The 7,336-nt window shown below is 46.3% G+C and overlaps 1 pseudogene; it reads right to left on the reverse strand.

Moving 5' to 3' along the window:
• Positions 1 to 6,331: 6,331 nt before the first annotated feature.
• Positions 6,332 to 7,092, reverse strand: LOC118152943 (large ribosomal subunit protein eL18 pseudogene; annotated as a pseudogene).
• Between the last annotated feature and the right edge of the window lie 244 nt (positions 7,093 to 7,336).

The following is a 7,336-nucleotide window of genomic DNA, read 5'->3' on the forward strand; positions in this document are numbered from 1 at the left end:
TCTGTCCCAGGAGCCAGGCACACTGAGAATAATGAGACAAACTCCCTCATGATGACAGGCTTCTGATCTTTTGGGGAAAACACACAGACATAATGTGGTAAGTGTCAAGGAGGAGCCTTGCTCAGGTATCCTGGGAAGACCAGGGCACTCAAGTCAGCCAGGAAATGTAGTAAAAGGCATAGAAAGGACCGAGGGACAAACACTGTGCTGGGAAGGAGAGCTGCAGAATGACAAAGCCCATCCCTAGTCTCCAGGAGATGAAATGAGAAAGAGCTCCAGTGCAGGGCCAAGTGTCACCCGTACCACGAGAAATTATAAAGTGCTCTGGCAATTCAGAAGAGGCAGCTATAATGACTCGAATATTATTCTTCTGAATGTTCAGAGAGAAATGAGACATAATTTAATCCTTTGAGACGTAACAATTCCTCTTTAGAACCCCAAATTCAGGGTGCTGAATGTAAAAACTGCTGCTATCATCAAAACGTGTCATTCATTTCGCACTAATAACCTATCATATTTTAACCAAACTCTGAAAAGGCAGAATATTAAATTCAATTGCTAAAGATTTATCAGTTGATTTCTATTGATTAGAGCAACATGGTTTGTAGAATTAAAAATAATTGCTTATGCTTTTATGGTACTGACATAATCAGATTTGACAGCACAAAAATAATGCTCAAACCATGACAAAGCAACTTTAAGTTTGGGGCAAAATAGACACATGATGTATGGGTGAGCTAAACTCCCACCTTACGGTCGATACTTTGTAGCCATAGTTACTCATGGGGAATAAGGAAGAGAAGGGGCTGGGTGCAGTGGCTCATGCCTGTAATCTCAGCACTTTGGGAGGTGGAGGCGGGCAGATCACCTGAGCTCAAGAGTCTGAGACCAGCCTGAGCAACATGGTGAAACCCCTTCTCTACAAAAAAATACAAAAATTAGCTGGGCGTGGATGCCTGTAATCCCAGCTACTCAGGAGGCCGAGGAAGGAGAATCGCTTGAGCCCGGGAGGTGGAGTTTGCAGTGAGCTGAGATTGCACCCCTGCACTCCTGCCTGGATGACAGAGCAAGACTCTGTCTCAATAAATCAATCAATAAATAAAAATAAGGAAGAGAAGGATCTGCTGTAATGGTTGGGAGGGGACTCCCTAATGGAGATGGAGAAGGAGCCGGAAGAGATGAGAGAAGGAGCTGACAGAATATTGACATTCACAGCTCTTGTCATAGTATAAGTTAGAGGGCCCCAGGGCAACCTCATGACAGCTAAGGGCAGGTCCCTCTTCCCGCTGTGAGCCAGGGCATTGTTCGTATTCAGGCTGAACTGGATCTGCAGCTTGTGTGTACTCTCTAGACCCACCCTGACACTTGGTTTGGGGAAGCTTTCTCCTCTAAGGCTCTGGTTTGTGCCACTGAGTTTCAGTCCCCTTCAACTCTGCCTCAAGACTAGAATTTATGCCCCAGGGGCCAAGGGTTGGGGAGGAAGTCCTCAGCCTGCTCTTTACGACAGCCTGCATCTGTCCTCATTTACATCCTCTGAGAGGCGAACTTGCTTTCTGTGTTCATTCACTCTTTCCAAGCTCCATGTGTGGCAGAAAGGGTCTGGATTCGGATCAAGAGAGGCCAGTTAGGGTCTTGGCTCCATGATGAGCAAAGCCTAGTTCGTACGAAGCTTTGCTTCCTCACACTCACCCAGCTTCGTTTGGAGTCAGACCTGGGTTAAATGCTTCTGTATGACCTGGCATGTTAGCCAACCTTGCTCAACCTTCATCTCCCCATTTGTAAAATGGGGGAAAGAATTCCAACCTTGCAGGTGCTGTGGGCATCAGAGATCATTACTCATAGTGCCCAGCACCTTGCAGGCATTCATTAGCTGTAATTGTTATCTACGATTGTCCTCAAACTCCCTCCTGTTCTGAGAGAGATGCTGGGTCACAGGGCTCCCATTCTTCAGGTTGGCATTTCAGTTCCATCTGGAAGATGAGTAGAGGCAGCCCCGAGGACCCTGCCCGGGGGCTCAGAGGCATGGATGATGGCCAGATCTCACCCTTCCATTCCTATTCTTGAACCCTGGGCTGGGGTAGCTCAGCCTTTGCCTTCTGGCTTCTCCGTGCAGCACTCACAGCCCTTCATGTTTGCACATGTGCCTTTCCTCCCTCTGCCTACGTGAAACCGAACAGAGGGTGGGCTTCGGGTCCTCTTCCCAGTGCAAACCTTCACCTGTGAGACAGACTGCAAAGGGCCAAGGACAGTCTGCACTTGGTGATGTGAACCATCAGTCTCATTCTCTAAGCTGAGGCCCTAACCTTTTGTGGTCATGGGCTCTACTGAGAAGCTGAGGCTGAATGCTCAGGAAACCTCCACTCTAACCAAGTTCTGCACAGAGATCTGCAGAGGTTTCGCATAGATTCTCTAGGGGCCCGTGACCACAAGTTCAGAAGCCTGAGCTCTGGTGGCTCCTCATGTGTGCCGCAGCCTCTCGAAGGGGCCTGGTGCTCACCTGCTCTCTAGAAGATAACAAAGTCAGGGTGTTGGTTGTTCCAAGGGCTGAGTTGCCTCTGTTAGAAGTACTGAGAGTGACCTGTATGACCCTCCTCTCAGGTACAGAGGATGGGGGTCCTCAGCAACCCAAGAGGCTCTTGAAGAGGGCACCCCAATGTGCCAGCATGTTCTGGAAATGATCATTCGTTGGAAGAATCTGACCATATTACATATCAGAACATTATAATCAGCACATTCTCAGCTGAAGTTGTTCACTTCTTTACCACTATTTTCCTCACACTACGGAGCTTTCAAGTAGGTAGAGCTCACCATGGATATTGTTTGCTGGATGATAAATAAGGAAAACTTATTACATTGTTCCCCAAACCTAGTGAACCATCAGAACCACCTGGGAAGCGAATACAGATTATTCAACCCCATGACAAACTTCCTGAACTTGGATCTTCAGTGGAGAGGCCAAAAAATCTGTAGTTTTAAAATAAGTGTCATCAGTGAGCCTAATGATTAACCTAAGATTAGGAAACAAGGACTTAATATTGAGTAATATTTAACCTTCCTGAAGAAGGCTTTTTTTTTTTTGAGACAGGGTCTCACTCTATCAGCCAGGCTGGAGTTCAGTGGCATGACCACCCACCTCAGCCTCTCAAGTAGCTGGGACTACAGGTACACACTACCGTGCCTGGCTAATTTTTGTTTTTTTTTTTTGAGACGGAATTTTGCCCTTGTTGCCCAGGCTGGAGTGCAATGGTTTCTCGGCTCACTGCAACCTCCACCTCCCAGGTACAACTGATTCTCCTGTCTCGGCCTCCCAGTTAGCTCAGATTACAGGCACGCACCACCATGTCCAGCTAATCTTTCTATATTTAGTAGAGATGGGGTTTCAGCATGTTAGGCAGGTCGTGTACTCCTAACCTCAGGTGATCCACTCACCTTGGCCTCCCAAAGTGCTGGGATTACAGGTATTAATTAACTGCACCTGGCCAGTTAATTAAAAAAATTTTTTTGTTGAGATTGCACCATTGCACTCCAGTCTTGGCAACAAGGGTGAAACTCCGTCTCAAAAAAAACCCCAAAATTAGCCAGGCATGGTGCTGTGCACCTGTAGTCCCAGCTGCTTGAGAGGCTGATGTGGCCAGACTCCAGCCTGGGTGACAGAGTGAGACCCTGTCTCCAAAAAAAAAAAAAAAAAATAGCCTTCTTCAGGAAGGTTAAATGTTACTCAATATTAAGTCCTTGTTTCCTAATCTTAGGGTCTCCCTATGTTGCCCGGGCTGGTCTTGAACTGCTGGGCTCAAATGATCCTCCAGCCTTGGCCTCCTAAACTGCTGGGATTACAGGCATAAACCACCAAGTCTGGCCTAATAAAATTGTTTGAGAAATCAAATAACTGATGTTATATCCCCAAAGTATTTTAAATATATTTATTAGTTTGATCACTGTTCTCTGAATTTAAGCCTGCTTTAAAAGGTACATGAAGCACAGTAAGTTTTTTTTTTTTTTAACTGAAGCGAGAGAAATGAGGCAAAATAGACAGACACAGGCATTAAACTAAAACTGCCTGGTAACCTCACACATCAAATTTCACTGGAGCAATTCCCACTCTTTTAGATTTCTGTCTCACTCTCTCTCTTTTTTTACGTTAAGTGGCTTTGAGGTCATCTCAAGTGAGGCCATTCCATCAAAATAGCCTTTATACAAAGTACTTTAAGAGGACCAGGGTGAAGCCACTCACTCGCTTTCACGGTCAGTGATCACAGCAGCCCTGACCCTTACATTCGAGTGTGGAGGTGGTGGGTGGAGTGGGGGAGACCGATAGTAAACAAATCACCATAAAAATAAATGAGACAACATCAGGGTGTGTTTAGGGCTGGGACAAAAATGAAGAAGGTGCTATGCTGCAGAGTGCCAGGGCACCCAGGATCAGAAGGTCAGAGAAGGCCTCTGAGGAGGTAGCTTCTGTGAGGAGCCCTGCAGGACATGGCGCCCAGCTGGGTGACCCTCGGGCAGAGCATTCTAGTCAGAGGGAGGCTAGTGCAAGGGCCCACAGGCGGGGCTGTGTTTGGGGTATGGGAGGAGCAGGAAGAACATCTGTGAGTTGGCTTTTTTTCCCCAGCTGGGTAAAAAGTATTATTAAAAACTCAGTATATCTGGAATACTGTAGCAGGTGCTACTGTCACATCCCAGGCCACCACCTGTGGATTTTTGTTTGTTCTTGAGACCAACCTGGTGAGCCTTTGCCCTTCCTCCTCCCTCTGTACTTTCCCAATGGCCTCCTCTTTGATGGCATCTCCAAAACTTTGCCTTATCACCTTTTCTCGGTCCTTTTCCTACTGCTGCCATAGTACAAAAGCCTATATCACCAAATGGAATGCCACCTCCTCTAGGAAGCCTTTCTCAGTCCTAGTCAGCATGATGCAGCAGTAAGAGTCTTTGCTGAAGTCTCCCACAGCACACTGCGAGTATTTCTCCAGCAGCTCTTGCTTCTCTCTACCCTGGACTGTATTTTTTTTTTTTTTTTTTAATGGAGTCTCACTCTGTCACCAGGCTGGAGTGCAGTGGCTCGATCTCAGCTCACTGCAACCTCCCCCTCCCAGGTTCAAACGATTCTCCTGTCTCAGCCTCCTGAGTAGCTGGGACTACAGGCGTGCACCACCACACCCAGCTAATTATTTTTTGTATTTTTAGTAGAGACAGGGTTTTACCATGTTGGCCAGGATGGTCTCGATCTCTTGACCTTGTGATCCTCCCACCTCAGGCTTTCAAAGTGCTGGGATTACAGGCATGAGCCACCACTCCTGGCCTTATAGCATCTCTTGCAAACACTTCCCTCATCCAGTACATCAGGCAGCCTCAGGAATGGGATTTGAGCTTTATTCTTCACTGTGTCCCACTCATGCTGGGTCCACGCAGACATTCGCAAATGATAGGGCTTATTGGCTGAATCCAGGCAGGTCATGAAGCCAGTGTCATGGAGTAGCTGAGCTTTGCTCACCCTGGGTTAGGTGCTTGGGGGGAATGAAAAGGAAAAGGCACAGCTGTTCCTCTAAAGAAGCTTAGAAATCTCTTGTGGTGGGGAGTGGGCAGGCGAGGCTAACACACTGGCAGTACCAGTTTGGGGCAGTGGTCACCAAACTGAGGCAGGAGGGGCACACCACAGAGCACTTGACAGCCACTGGTTTCCAGCAGGAAGAAAGCACAAGGAATTCTATTCTGTTGTATTAATGATCTGAAAAATTAGAAATAAAGCTTGTTTTACTAATTTTTGCCATCTGGATGGTCCTTAGCTCCTCTCTCTGTCATTGTCAGACGGCTATGGTCTAACGCCTTTCATCCCCAAGGAGAGGTGGCATTCGCAATGCTGAGGCCTTGAGGATGGCACCCTCACTTGTGCACTCACCGACAGTGAGTCACCTTACACTGCAGTTTAAGTGCTCCAAGGATGTTACGGACATGAGCAATTTTATAAAGACAAGACTTTAAGAACTTTTTAAAAACTTTTTTCTTTCCCATTAACTTATACAGAAGGCACTGGATCTTTATAACAGAATATTTACAGTATTTTGTAAATGAAATGGTGGGGGTAGAGGTGGTCATGACAATCTTTTGTTCCACATATAGGTTTTTGGATTGCTCATGGCAGTGTGTAAAAGAATTGTTGAACTTAAAGATGAGTTATGTACTTTTTTTGAAAAACAATTTTTAAAATTCTTGATTGTCCTAAAAACAATCCTATAGGAAGTGGTTCACTAATATGCACTACCAGTATTTGAAACCTTGGTACTCTCAAGGTATGGGTGATGTTTTTTAACAAGAGTGAGAAGGAAGTGCCCTTACAACATCTGTGACTGCTGCTATGAAAAGAATATCTGAGCATCTCTACAAATGTTGCATCATGATGTGATTTGTAGCCAAAAATTATGTTAGGTATTATTTATTTTATTTATTTATTTTTATTTCTTTTTCGTATCCAAAGTCTTTTTATTAAGAGGGTAGGATCCAGGGTTAGTTTTTGTAGCCTTGGCTGGCCCATCTGCTTCTGGCGCGCTCGAACTTCGGCCCTTAGAGCGGACGTAGGGTTTGGTGTGGCTGTGCGGACTTCCTGGGCCTTGCCGAAATGCCGGTACACCTCTCGGCCCTTGCGAGGACCAGAGAGCAGGACAGTCCCACAGCCCTTGGGGGAGTCCAGGGCCAGCTGGTCGAAAGTGAGGATCTTGCCCACCGCCCCCCACCCCCCGCCTTGAGGATGTGGCTGCGGGCCCAGCTGGTCACACGCAACGCACACACCTTCAGTTTAGGCACCTCCTGAACCCACACGTCATCCGTTATGGTCCCTACAACCATGGCCAGGAAGCTTCATCTTCCGGATCATCCGGGAAAGGGACAGAGGTGGCGGTTGGTGTGACTCATAAACAACTTCTTCAGCACAACCTGGTTAAATATGAGTTGGTTCGCCTGGCCAGAAACCTGTACAGCTTGACCAACAGCCTCAAGGTATATATCCTGGCTCTTAGGCTCCTTGCGCGGAAACTTTCGGTCCTTGTGACTGATGTCAACACCCATTATGGCGCCTCCTGCTCGGTCAGGTCCGGAAAGGTATTATTTATTTTAAAATGCCCACATCTGCACACAAAAGGATAATAAAATACTATGCACAACTGTACATACATAAATTTCCCAACTTAAATGAAATGGATTTATTCCTTGAAAAGGGCAAACCACTGAAACTCACCAAATATGAAATAATTTGAATAGCCCTATAACTATTAAGGAAATTAAATTAGTAACTTAAAAACCTTCCAAAAAAGTCTCCAGTCCCAGGCGATCTTACTAGAGAATT

The sequence above is a fragment of the Callithrix jacchus genome, chromosome 4 (assembly GCF_049354715.1).
Source record: "Callithrix jacchus isolate 240 chromosome 4, calJac240_pri, whole genome shotgun sequence".
Taxonomy (NCBI): Eukaryota; Metazoa; Chordata; class Mammalia; order Primates; family Cebidae; genus Callithrix; species Callithrix jacchus.